The sequence below is a fragment of the Scophthalmus maximus genome, chromosome 2 (genome assembly GCF_022379125.1).
Source record: "Scophthalmus maximus strain ysfricsl-2021 chromosome 2, ASM2237912v1, whole genome shotgun sequence".
Lineage (NCBI taxonomy): Eukaryota > Metazoa > Chordata > Actinopteri > Pleuronectiformes > Scophthalmidae > Scophthalmus > Scophthalmus maximus.
The window spans coordinates 28,740,017-28,754,525 of record NC_061516.1 but is presented as its reverse complement, the minus strand read 5'-3'; the positions used below and the strand labels follow the sequence as shown (position 1 = coordinate 28,754,525).

Genomic DNA, 14,509 nt, shown 5'->3' with positions numbered 1-14,509 from the left:
AAAACTATCAAGTCTGTGTGACGTGTTTTCAGCAAGAGAGAGGGCTTCTTCGCTGTACTTTTGCAAATGACACCGTTTTGTGGGTTTACTTGAACACGCAGGTTAAATGCAAAGAAGAATGATTTAAGAGGTGCACAATGTCTCTTTTCAAGACACAGCTTACTGGTAATGATGCACTGTCAACCTTAATAAAGCAAATGTAGCAAAGCAAACATTCCTACTGTGGTTTGAGCCAAAGACAGCAACCATAGCTATGAAAATCCAACATCAAGTGCAGCAAATTATTTCTGTTCATGGCAGTTTCCTTGCAGAGTACAATGAAAAGAAATATTTATTTGTATAGCCGATGCAATTTCCAAGAAAGGGAGGGTTTGTGGTTCAATAGCAATAATTGCTCATATGGGTGATACAGCCTGTAGTCAATGAGATGGAGAAGTAGTTACTGGACAGTGATTTGACTCATTGTTTGTATTCCAACTCCTTGCTATGGGAAATGTCCACTCTCTCCTGCTTCTCATTCTGTGGCCTTATAATCATTGTTTGTCGGCGTTAATCATCCTCCCACCCCCTCTCCCCTACACTCATACCTTTCCTTGGTCACTTCGTTCACCATCCCACCATGTCCGCTTTCTCCCAGGCGACCCCCTGTTCCCAAACAAAGGTAGAGCTCTTGAATTGGCTTCAGGGGGGAAAAGACTAAGAGAATGTAATGTATCTGTTTCTATCCAGGCAGCCAGCGGGTACAAATATTGACATATAATTCTTTTTTTTTCTTTTCTTTCTCCCCTCTCTGTCTGTGGCCAAACCTTCACTTCCATTACAGCTGTGAGGGAGAGTGGGAGGAAGAGTCCGTGTCACCAGGGAGACCGGCATGAATGATATATTTTTCAGCCTTTTCTCCCGTTTCTGCCCTCTCCTTCTCGCTCCTTTCTGTGCACTTTCTTTGAGGCCGGCTCGCCTTTTTGCTCGCGTCCTGTTGTCGATCTCTCCGGTGAGAAAGCGAAGCCCTTTCCAACAAGGTAAATAACCATTAGCGAGTGAGTGAGTGGGAAAGAGGGAGGTGGCAGAGGAAGAAGCAGAGAGTGAAACGCACAGAGCAAGGAAGCCGAGGGAAGAGATGAAACTTGGAAAAGGTCATTTGTAGCTTTTTCAATATCCTTGAGCCCCCCCCCCATTACATCTTTTATTTCATCCGAGTGCCTATTTGTCTTCGCCCAAACTGTGTCTTGACTACAGCGAGACAGCAAAGTCCTTTTACTATTCACGACTTGCAATATAAGAGCACAATGGCTGCCTCTCACAAGGTTGTAAGATTTCTCATTACATCTCTTGTATTTATCTTGCCAGCACAGACACAGAGAGACGCATGAGACAAAAAGACGGAGTGATGTGATGAGAAGGGAACATAAGTGATTTCTTTTATCATTTAAGCACAATATTCTGTTCCAGCAGGCACAGTATGTGGCCGTGGCTGGCAGTGATGAAACATATCCAAGGCCTATAGCCCGGCTGGTGCTCTGCTCTGCCTATCGCACATTTGGTACATATTATTGATCACAGATGCTGCTGGTTGCCTCGGTTACATTAACTCAGTTTGCCCTCTCACTTGCCGTCTGCCTGTCTTCCTCTTCATCTCTTTCCTTTTCCCTTCCTCTCATTTTCTCCCCTCCGCCATCCTTCTGCCTTTCCCAAGCGCCCCACTTCTCATCTTCCTCCATCTGCCACCCTTCTCCGCATCCCCTTCTGCTTCTGCTACCATCCCTATAACTGTGTCTCTTTGTCTACGGCAGCCCTCTCTCCTGTCAGACGTCCCTCTCGCCCCCCCCTCAGTCTCTCAAAGTGTCCTTAGGAGACACTTGTAGACGATGCAGGGGCTCATGTACTTGGAGGTTATGAAGGAGAAACAGTGAATCAAGTTCAGGGCTGTCCAAGTGCTTGCTCGGCATCCAAGCACCCTTGCTCGCTTGTGGATTTCATGAATAATTGATTTAAATAATGGAAAATGTAATGAGGGAGATGTTTTAAAATTCAAATTTAAATCAAACAACTGGCCGTGGCATTCGCCCGCTCCCCGACAAGCAGATCTTGGCGGTGATTGGCGAGAGGACGGGGCTGTGTCACTACAGTGCGCATTGAGGCATGGAGGGATGAGATTAATTTCAGGATATTTTGGGGAGTTGCAAACACACAGGTGAGTTTGTGTACGTTGCTCAAGCATCCGAGAGTAAATTCCAGCGACGCAGCTGCCCGCCTTTAGGTCTCCCACGACCTGGATGCATGTGTGCATCATGTGCGTGAGCATGTGAGGGAGAATCTGTCTGTGCTCCATCTAAAAAATGCATCTGCATGTCTGTTCATGCAGCGCCTCACTGGCTCTGACTGCATGTGTGAATGAGTGTACAGGTACGGCTCAATATAGGCTCTCATGTGCCTGTCTGTACCATGCATGTCGATTTGCGTCACGCTCCAGTGGGCTCCAAGTATGTGACAGGACGGCTCAGACGCTGGCGTTGGCACGGTACAGAGGCAAAGACGCCACATTAAGACAAGCCGTGCAATATGGAATATGCATGTCACATCCACGTTCACTCAGTCTCCCTGCAGCGCCGTCCTTCCCTCTACTGCACCGCTTCTTTCATTTACCCCCCCCCCATTTTTCCACTTACTTTTCTACTACTTAGTCTTTTTCTCCTTCTCCTCCCCCATCTTCCGTCTTTACCTGTTTCTTTGCCTCTCCATCACTCACTCCATAATTTCACCTCCTCTCTGCATCACTCCCCGAACTCGCTCTCCTTTCCCTCAGACATTTTGGTCCCTCTCTCCGACACTGGCATGACACAAAGCAGGGATCATTAGTGACTTAATGGAGGTAGCCATTTTCTGCAGGGGGGGAATAACAATGGCAATGAGCAGTATCCACCACTCCTCTGCCCTCCCCTTCCTCTTTGCCTCTGTCCTTCCCTTTTTCCCCTGTTTGAGGAGTCTTGTTGACTCTGCGGTCCTCACCCTCTCTCCTCACCCTGCACTGAGAGTGACATGGAGTGCTGTGTGTACCCAGTGTAAGACTGGTGCTCCTGTCTCATTTACACCGATATTGGACTGGGTATCAGGTATGCATGTATATGTATGTTTGTGTATGTGTGTGCACGTGTGCCTGTTTTGACATAGAAGCGACAATCACTGCCAAATGACTGCATAAGCGCACCGTGGTGTGACACGTCGGTTTGAAACAACCGCAGGTGGGACGCTTACACACACACACATGTACACACTCACACTCACGCGCACATTTTCAGTTCATATTTCTTCATCTGAGCAACTCTCTGACAGTTTATTTTTCGGTGGCATTGCTGCATAGATAGTGGAGGAAAAAATGGTATTCAATGACACACAGCCAGGGGCCCCTACGGGAAAGAGCAGGAAAATGTGATAAAAAACCCACATGAGTATAAACACGCATGCACACAACCTACAGATGGACACAGAAATCCAGTGCTGTAACTAAACCGATCCCGTACCTGGTCTTTAAAGTTTTCTTCACCGCTCCAAAACTGCAGTTGCGCAGTAGTGTCAGTGCCAGTACAGGTTTTTAGAGCAGCAAAGAAGAAGTGGTTTCCTGTAACCTAGCGTTAGCCAGAGCTAGCTGTCATTTGGCAATGTGTACCATATTGTTGTTTTAATACTGTTAGTGTAGAAGATACAGACGGAAGGCATTTTACTTTTCTAAACTATGGCTGCAAGTGAAGAGTTTTTAAAGGAATTGTTATTTATTACTAGATCATTTATTTTGTTTTGTAGTTGTTGCTGCTGTATTTATTTATTTGTGTTCTTTTTCAGTCATGACTGTCAAACTAGATGATGACAGAAGTTCCTTTGACATTCATTCCATGTTTGGTTTAATCTGAGCCAGGCCAAACAACAATGATAGCAGTCATCACTTCCATACCGGGTTTGGTAGCATACAGCTGTTAAAATAAATTATTTAAGTTGTTTGGTTGTTTTTTTCTAAATGCACTGGTATCAGATCTGTACTCGGTAACGGCCAATTTGCAAAGTCCAAGTGTTGGAATCGGTATTGGAAAGGGGAAAATGGTATCGGAACATCTGTCCAGATAATGATGAGGATTTTGTTTTCTCTGAATATATGTGGCCACTTCCTGAGCTAAAATAATGGTACGACTAGATTTCAGCAGGAGGCCCGCTAGTTGGTGCAATTAAGCTACATCTATTATAACATACTGTATAGGTATAATTACTATTTATTTTCCTATGTCCTGTCTGTATTTTTTAAGGGGCTGCAAATCCAGTTCTGTCCTGAGGTATTATGTCTTACGGTATCTGTGGCATATTTTTTGTGGAGGTCTAAATGTGACCAGTCTTGAAATGTTTATATATGTCTACTGTAAATTTGAAACAAACTTTTGAAACAATAACACTGACCATACAATGCAGTTCTGCGTCATGCTGAAACAACTGCAACATGTTAAATCACTGTCAGGTGATTCCTGAGCGTTAACATCCATTTGGGACAGTGAACATTTGTGGGTAGAATTAAATGACAGAAGTCATTATTTATTATGTTTTTTCTTTCAGTACAGACCCAAACCGATACCTCCACTAATTGTGCACAGTGATGTATACTGGGCATCCCCTGTTACAAATAGTTGCCATTAAAGTTTTTATTGTATAGATTTGGCTCATTAATATGAATGAGGTTTGCTGTGTGTTTGCAGCAGTCCATCTGTGAGGATGCACAGCAGAGCCGCGCACACACACACACACACGCACACACTGTGGACACACACTGCAGACACGTAAACACACACACACACACGCACACACTGCAGACACACACACCAGACACATAAACACACACACACACACACACACACACACTGCAGACACACTGCAGACACACTGCAGACACGTAAACACACACGCACACACTGCAGACACACACTGCAGACACGTAAACACACACACACACACACACACACGCACACAATGCAGACACACAATGCAGACACACAATGCAGACACACTGCAGACACACACACACACACACACACACACATGCACACAATGCAGACACACACTGCAGACACGTAAACACACACACACACACAATGCAGACACACACTGCAGACACGTAAACACGCACACGCGCACGGTGTGTTTGGCCTGACAAACTGCTACTCCCCAACTCATATCCCTTTATTTACCAAGGGATGTGCCCCGTTTCCCTCTATGCCTCTCTCTCTCTCATCCCTTCTTTTTCTTCCCCTCCTTTAATTCACGTCTCCCCTGCAGTTACCTTCTTCCCTATCACTGCCTCTGCTGCCACAAATCACAGCAGCAGAAAGACTCAGAGGACAGAGGAAAATGGTAAAAAAAAAAAAAGAAAGAAAAGAGAAACGGGAAATGTTCAAGGGGAGGGGGTGTGATAGTCGAAGGGGGTCTCTCTGTGTTTCTTTTTTCTTTTTCTTTCTCTCCAACAAAAGACCAGTGGGCATTCATCTCAGGCCTATCTGTTGACACAGAGCCACAGAATGAGCAGCCAGCTGGCTGGATCAACATGGATGAAAAATAGCGGAGTCAGAGCAACAAACAACCACCACCACCACCACCACCACCACCACCACCTCAGCAGTGACAACTATGACAACAGTTGCTCCAATGAGAACAACAAATACAAACAACCGCGATATCGGCACAAAGAGCAAAGACCACCAACAACCGCGCGCGAGATCGTGGGCGGCAATCACACAAGAGCATCCGGCAAGAACCCGAATCACGCCCGCTGCAACATCAACGAACACTTCTCAACCATAATTACTTTATGTAACCGTGATACTAGGAGGAATACTGTCACACTCTTCCAACGTCAACCACAGCAACAGCAGCAGCAGGAAAAAATGCTCCCTGACCTTCACCACCGTCTCTGACAATTTCAGTGCCTGCTACGACCGTTATTATTTTCTCCCACCAGTCTCGGTTTTATGTCAGCTTCTTATTTCTTCTCACTTTTCCATTCGACTCCACCGTTTCTCTCCCACATCTCTCTCTCTCTCTCTCTCTCTCTCCCATTTCACAGCTGCGGTGGTGTGAACATCTGAAAACCCCCAAAATCCGACATTTGTGCGATGGGGCAAACAGCACCCCGTCATTTCTCTGCCGCGCACCCGCTCATCTTCCTCCTCCATCTCCCGTCTTTGCCTCTCTCCTCGCAGCCATCAACCGCAGCAATCGGGCGAGATCTTCGCCGGGAGCCGAGAGGGAGGCTGCAGGCAGCGCGAAGAGGAGGGGAGCGGGAGGAAGATAAAGGAAGTAGATGGAAGAGTGCAGCTGCTTGACATTTAAGACATTCAACTGACTGGACTGTCTGGGTACTGGAGGCCATGGCCTTGATTGGATTCTGGCTTATTTTACGTTTGCCGGTCACGCCCACTGTAAACACTGCGGTACTGTTCATGTATTAATCTGCAGCAGGAGAAAAATATAATTATTCACAGTTAAAATCTCTATTTGTTATTAAAAACACCAAAGGTGAAAAAATGGGACTTCCTTGTCAAAGCCTGACTTTGTACTGGAGCTAAGACCGGTTTCTTGGAGGTAAATTGTGAAAAGTTACAGTATAGTTAATAAACTACATCCACACTATGATATTTTCATTTTAAAACGCGTCACTGCTGCTTCATTTACGCCTGCCGCAAACAGAGACGTTTGGAGAAGCTGCTCGCTCCTCCAGGGCTGCGTTGTAGTATGGGCGCGATGGCGCAGTCGCCCGCATTTGCTCTCTGATTGGTTCTTTTTCAGTCATGACTCAACCACCGGCGGTGAAGGCAAAACGTTGTTAACACTCACTTTAAGTACTAGTTTCACCTCGTCCTCAGTCCAAGAAAAGAAATCCCTGCTCTTACTTTTCACCACTGCCATTTATTGCTGAGAAAAATGGAGCAGTATTACTCTAAATTGACTCTTTTTGGAAGTGAAAAGACAGGAAAGTTCATCTGAAGGTACAGCATCCCTTCTTATCACTTCAGATCAAAGCAAGACATTATTAGCTGGTTTACTTCACCCCGAGTCAGCATAATTCCTCCAAACTAACTGTTGCTGTTTTCATTTCTTGTATTCTTATCGTGCTCACCTCCCAACATCAACAATGACTTCCATGATTACCACATCAGAAACGCCACCATTGCCAGGGCAGCTGTTTCGGAAAAACGGCCTCAGCTCTTTTATTCTATGTTTAGTTTCATTCATTTGGGCAGCAAATAGATAGATAAATAAATAAATAAATAAATAAGGCCACACCCCTCGGACAGGAATATCCCATTGCAGTCTAGCAGGACCAAAACCTCCCAAGCCCATAGTGTAGGTGGGGACGGAGGAGGAGAGGGAGCGGAGGAGTGAGGAGGTGCAGAGGGGGAGCGAGGAGGGAGGACTGAGATAAGACGGGCGAGGGGAGCAGAGAGAGGGTCTGAGCGGCGAGAAGCGACGGGAGCTGATCTCTATTGATCACCCCCGACAGCTTCATTATCAGCACTTACTGGACACATGGTGAATTCGCAACCACTTCCGTCTGTGCGTGGGCGGCTGTGCATGTGCGTGTGTGTGCATGTGCGTGTGTGTGTGTGTGTGTGTGTGTGTGTGTGTGTGTGTGTGTGTGTGTGTGTGTGTGTGTGTGTGTGTGTGTGCGTGCGTGCGTGTAGTATTGAGCACAATACTTTCTAAACGTGGTCTGGTGGAGATTGTCAAATTGACTATCCATCTGGATTATTATGGGTTTGCTTGCAATCAAAGTCCCCTCTCTAGACAAGATCTTACTTATTTCAACGTGGAAACTACTGAATGAAGTTGCTGTAATCCCATCACGTAGATTTGTTTGTCTTCACCATGTTTATTTCTGTGTTCTCATGTTTATATGTAATGTACCTGTTTTCACTGTGGATGTATATATCTTCAGTCTTCCATAATAGTTACAGCAAGCGCTTTCACCGGTAGCACATTCATGAATTAATGACCGAGGCTGTTGAAACATCTCTCAGAGAGCTGGATAATGTATTGAGCGATCGAGGAGGATCGTGAGAAAATAAAAGGATGCAGGGGAGGGGGGAAAACAATGAGAAAACAAAACGGCCTTCTGTGAGCTACAACAGTGAGGCCTCACTCCCCCGATAGCAAAATTGTTCTGGCGAATACCACATATTTGTGTTTCTCTTGGCTTCAATGTCTGCCTGGTTCCTCTACCCGCATGCAGCATGACTGTAGTATCTTACTTCCACATCTGGAGCAATTCTGGTGCATCAGGCTCTGCAATATGGCAATATTTACAGTGTGATGATGGAAAAACCTCTATCGTTTAATATTATGTTTTATCCTTCATTTACATGGATGCCGGCGGAATATTGACCCAAAGGCAGCATAAACAAACATGGAGGAGAGTGAACATGACACACAACATGGTAATTCCGAACAGAAGGACTCCAACCTGTCAGGGAAAAAAATGAGGAGCTTGTTTCTAGAAGGTAGGGCTACAGTACTTCTGTCACATGGACTTGGTCTGGGTGGGAAAAGTCTGACATAAGACCAGACAGCTGCACTTTGTATATAATGTTGCAGACCCCGGTCCCCACCACAGACTCAAAACACCAGTAAACATATTTTACCACCTTTGCTGAGAGAGTCGACAGATACAAATACAGCCGAGAGCTTAAAACAAATCCCATATTCAGACGTCAGAAGAGTTTGGTGTAAAAAACAAAACAACCCATCTTAATTGTACACGTCAGACAGGCTGCCCAGATGATAGGGGTCCGATGTCTTGCTCAAGGACACTTTGCTGGAGCGAGACTGACCATAGCACAAAGAGGTTGATTGACACGATCTCGGTTGGGAAGCGGAGCCTCTGGCCTTAGTCATGCCCCACCTGGCTGCCTAGTGTCTGGTCTTGCTGTGGTGAGCCTGGCTTGGCCCTCACCTTGCCGGGATACAAAGGCTGCGGTTCCGTTGATGCTCATTTTGACATCACACCGGCAACAGAACACCTTTCACAAGAGTTGGAATGTCGTTAGCTGTGGGTCAAGGTGAGAGGGTGGAGACTGAGCCGCCGAGACAACACATAAATGAAAAGACACACTCAAATAGTATATATATATATTTTTTAAATATTAGAATTGTTTTCGACTCACACAATCCAACAGCCCGACTACATATCACAGTCTGAGATTCCTGGGAGGTAGCAGGACATCGTAGCCAGCCTCAGTGGTGAAACTCGCTCTGAATGTCTCCATCACCCACAGCTCTTTTCAGAGGATCTAAAACTTGCAATAAAGTATATTTCCACAGAGGAATGAAAACTTCTACTTAAATATAGGACCTGAATACCTCCTTTACTTGTGATAACAACAACTGGACACAGACAAATGGGCGTAGTCAAGCATCGCATGAGTCAACAGGTGAAGTAACCATTATCCGAAAAAAACATAGCCCACTCCACATCCAACCAATGGGTGCACCATCTGAATGCATTGAAAAGTCCAAAGGATACAGCAGTAGATTACATGGCAGAGGAAGGGAAACAGGGTTTAATGCATGTTCACTTCAAACCCCCACCACAACCACACACACACACACGCACTGCTTCATATCTGTCTTTCATTACCTGGAGAGGAAGTGGCAGAGGAGGGAGGGAGGGGCTGAGATTGAAGGTAGTTAGTGGTTGCATGAGTTAGAGGTGTGTGTGTGAGTGTGTGTGTGTGTGCGCGCGCGCGGGTGCAGGGTTTGTGAGACGAGAAGCAAAGAAAGAATGAGCGAAGGTTGGCAGCGAGGCGTTTCCTTGGCAACGGGGTGCGAGGCCCTCGTTAGCCCAGCAGGTGCTAATGGAGATAACAAGGGGGTGTCGATGGGGGGGGGGGGGGGGGGGGGGGGGGGGGGGGGGGGGGGGGGGGGGGGGGGGGGGGGGGGGGGGGGGGGGGGGGGGGGGGGGGGGGGGGGGGGGGGGGGGGGGGAGCAAGACCACTTTACCTCTCCCAGCATCCTTTGCTGCTCAACTCCTCATGTCTGCTCCTCGCCCTTCTTTGCTTTTGCTCCTTCTCCTCTCTCCTTCTTTTCCCCTCTCTGTCCGTCTCAAATCCCCCCCCCCCCCCCCCCCCCCCCCCCCCCCCCCCCCCCCCCCCCCACCACACTTCTTATTCTTCTTCTCCTATTTTTACCCAGCTATTCCACTTTAACCATCTCTTTCCATCTCAGCTGCACCGGTTGCACTCATTTCAACTACTACCGGCCCCATTTTTCTCGCTCGCCGTCTCTCCATTTCCACTTTTCTTCCCCAGCCCATATTTGCCTCCGTCTTTGAGCCGCGTCCTCTTTTCCAACCCTCCATCCTGTCCTCCATCCATCCTCACAGCACTTCAAGATGGATAGAAAATAAAGTCCTCCAGTGGCTCTCTAGACGAAGAAACAAAAAGGCGGGGAGACAAGGGAATAAAAGCTGAGGGGATGGCGAGGGCAAAGGAGAGAAAGGGGGAAGAGAGAGATAGAAAGAGAGACAGGCGGAGGACATTCAAATCAATACTTGTGTTTGTCAGGTTGTATTTTTCTGCAGCCTTGTGTTTAGTCACCCCCCCCCCCCCCCCTTCTCTCTCTACTACACTTTCCCAGTACCTCTCTTGCTGAACACACACACACTCTTGCTCTGGCCGTGAACCCAGCAGTCGCCGCCATTTCAGGCGGTTTTCTCCTGCTCATAGCTCTTTCTCCTTCAGCTGCCCTGGCCATTTTGCTGTCTCTGACAAAACCTCGTTGTGAGGCATTCAGAAATAAAGGACAGATCGTGCACCGTCGTTTCATACATTTCGAGTTCGCACAACCTGATGCTAATTAAAACACAAGTGCCCACGGCCTGGCCACTTATCGGCACAAAGAAAACAAGGGGACTCTACTCAGCCACTCCACATGAATGCAGCCACGCATGCGCAAATGTAATGTTCTCCGCAATACATATCGCCACAATGTAAATCTTGTGGCGTCGTAGTGCTGTTTGCTTCAAGGTCCCATTTTTTCTGTGAAAGAGGCAAATCCATAAACACCAGACTCATTCATGTGTCCAGTAAATGATCAGGCCTGGTGAAACCTGCTAAAACTTGAGCATAAATGATTGTAACACAGCAGGAAGGTATTAAGTAAGGACACTGACCTTTTAGTAATTTAGTGTATCTGATTTAGACTGCGTACACAGAACAGACAGGATGGCCTTAGGTTTACCTGCACCTTTATTCATAAGTAAATCTGCCTCTTGCTCTATTTCCTCTAAGGCAAATCGCAGAAGCAGACGCTCCCTGTGTAGACATATAAAGTTGTCCTCAGTACCCAACAAACCATCCCCCCATCCCACACACACACTCTCACATCCCCACGTCTTACCGCACCTGTCGAGTCACTTTATCGAACCAGGGAAACTCACATTTTGTGACTTTGCTGGCATTTCAGGGCCATGAAATGAAAATCTCATGGATCGTCACACTACCAATCAAAATTTGAAAAAAAAAAAAAAACAGAAAAAGAAGGAGCCTGTTGCAATCCCCGGCTCAGTGATTCAAACCTGGCGCACCGTGAGTTTCCTGGCGTCAGTGTTCTCGGGAGAGGTGGCAATCGCAGAGGGAAGCAGTGTTGCGAAATAATTTCCATTGTCTGCTGTGTTTCAGGTGGCGTATGGCCGACCCTTGAAGTGTTGTCTGCGGAGCCGAGAGCGGCGGTGCCTGCAACACTGGGAATCTGATCGCAGGTTACACGCTTTCCTCCAGGTTTTACATCAGCCCGCTCCCTATTTCTATTGAAGGTGTGTTGACAGGCTGTCTGTTATGTGGTAGTTAAAATGTTCAGCAAACCATTAAAAGGAAGCAAGCCATTGATTACCAACTCAAAAATGGATTAAAATAGATTGGCTTTTTGGGTGGGTGGGTGGGGGGGGAGGCTTCCATTACATCACAACTCTGGGTAGGAGTAAATTCTAGCTTTTGTAGTTTTAGGCTGTTAAATGCCAATGGAGAACAGAGACATGGAAGCAGGTAGGCCCTCAAGCTGGTATTCATCATTATTTTTTAATATTTAATATTTAATAATTTAAATTAATATTGGACCCCCTTGAAAACAAGATGGTTCACCTCAAGGGGCTATCGTTCAATAAACTTCAATGTATATTGGTTGAGTCTGGCTTGGCACCTTTGTTGCATTCCTCTCTCTCTTATATATTCTGTGTAGATATATTGTAAAATATCCATCAGTATGCTGGACTATTGTGAAATGAAAAGCAGCACATTAACCACAAGTGGAGATGTCCTGCAGAAATGTCAAACCGGTTTGGTGGGTCCCATTTGTCACGGGCGACTCTCCAGAAAAAGAGTTGTTTCAAAACAGAGCCACCATCTTTGCATATATACAGTAGTTTGATTTTAACGTAGGAGTACTCTATTACCTTGGGGTCTTTTCCTGCGTTGTTTACAGAAGGAGAAGTGAGCAGGAGCCGGGGGTTTACCTGCAGATGTGCTTTACAAAATTCGAACTATATCCTTCAGAATTGTGGAATGAATTCCATTAATACTTTATCAGCCGCACCTCTACTTCACCCATCCACCTGTAGGCTCTGATTGTAGTTTCCCCTGAAGGGGGGGGGGGGGCATTTTATTTATTTTTGTTAAACCCTATTCAGACTCTGTGCAGGCTTGGGAGGGTGATGAGCACACATGCGAAACAGGACCTACTATTTTCACAAAATAATGAAACCTTCCCATTCAGCTGGCATTACGATCATCACAGCCACTAGCCACACCTCGTAGATAATTAGAATAGCCCATTGTCACTGCCATAGTGAAATTGTTGGCCTGCTGCATTGCGACAAACAACAAGTATGTTCTGATCATTTTATCGCAAATTGATCAGGCGGATGTAAACTCCGATCCGATGTCTCGACTCAACTTAAGTGTGCACTGTTCTTCTACCTCATTCTTAAAATGATGGGAAATTGTATGCATTCATAAAACTGCAAAGCACTTTGGAGGAAAGTGTCTCACCAAATGGCATATTATGCATTTATTGTGTATGCATGCAAGCTAGAGGACACACAATAAGTGCAGTGATGCACAAAACAACAAGGACACCGAACACACACACACACACACACACACACACACTTATGAAGCAAATCCTGAATGAATAAACCACTGAAGTAGAGGACTAACTCAAGGACTATTTCTCTCCTTTGTCCATCCTTCTTTCTCTGATTCCCTCCATCTCTCTGCCTTCACAAAAAATATACCAGGTGTGCGGCTGACGTTTCCCCCTCCCTCTACCTGTCACCTCAGGGATGATGGAATGAGTGAGAGAGAGAGAGAGAGAGAGGGGAAATGAAAGGGAAAGGGTGAGAGAAGAAGAAATTCCGAGAAGAGTCAGGAGTACAGACATTCCTGGGGTGTGAATTGTAACAACCCCTCCCTTTTCATCGCGCCCTGGTAGAATCAGGTCCAAAATGCCTGGAGGCAAATATGACCCTGACCCTGACACACACACACACACACACACACACACACACACACACACACACACACACACACACACACACACACACACACACACACACACACACACACACACACACACACACACACACACACACACACACACACACACAGTCTTCTGAAACAGCTGGATGAAGACATCACCTGTCACGGTTGTCAGCTGACGCCCCTCACAACACCAAAATGCACATTTACACCGGCACATAGGCATCCCTACAAACAAGCTGGCTGAAATGTTTGCGTGTGTCCGTGTGTGTGCGTGTGTGTGAGAGAGATGGCTGAAAGCCACCCTCCCACCTCCGGTAAATCACATGGACAAACAAACATTTGTCCTTCGCTCTCATCTCTCTATAATGGTAGGATAGAGACATCATCTGTCACACTCAACTGTCAACTGTCCAAACACAGCCGCCCACCTGTCCACGCAAACACACATTCTTACATGCGCGCACACACACACACACACACACACACACACACACACACACACACACACACACACACACACACACACACACACACACACACACACACACACACACACACACACACACACACACACACACACACACACACACACACACACACACACACACACACACACAGTTTCTTTCCGTAAACACTCTAATTACCTGCGAGCAGCATGGGGTCTGGGGGAAATTGCCGCTTCATTATCATAGCAGTTATTATGTTAACCCACAAGTCAGGGCCACACACACATTTGTAATGGGAAGGTTACGCCATGGGGCCGACAGTGTGCGTTATGAGGACATTTCGGCCTGTCCCTCAAAACTTCAGAGGACTCTTTGAGGGTTAAGACTTGATTTAGGTTTAGAATTAGGTTGTGTGTGTGATAACCACAGGGGGACAAAAAGGAAAATCCACATACTTGCAGACATGGTGGACAAGCTGGTGCCATTTTACACAAAACCAAT

General features: G+C 46.5%; 1 protein-coding gene across 1 annotated transcript in view; it reads right to left on the bottom strand.

The window, feature by feature from the left end:
- The window catches only part of serpinh2 (serine (or cysteine) peptidase inhibitor, clade H, member 2), a 104,953-nt gene that overhangs the window by 43,459 nt on the left and 46,985 nt on the right, over nucleotides 1-14,509 (bottom strand). The window lies entirely within an intron of this gene.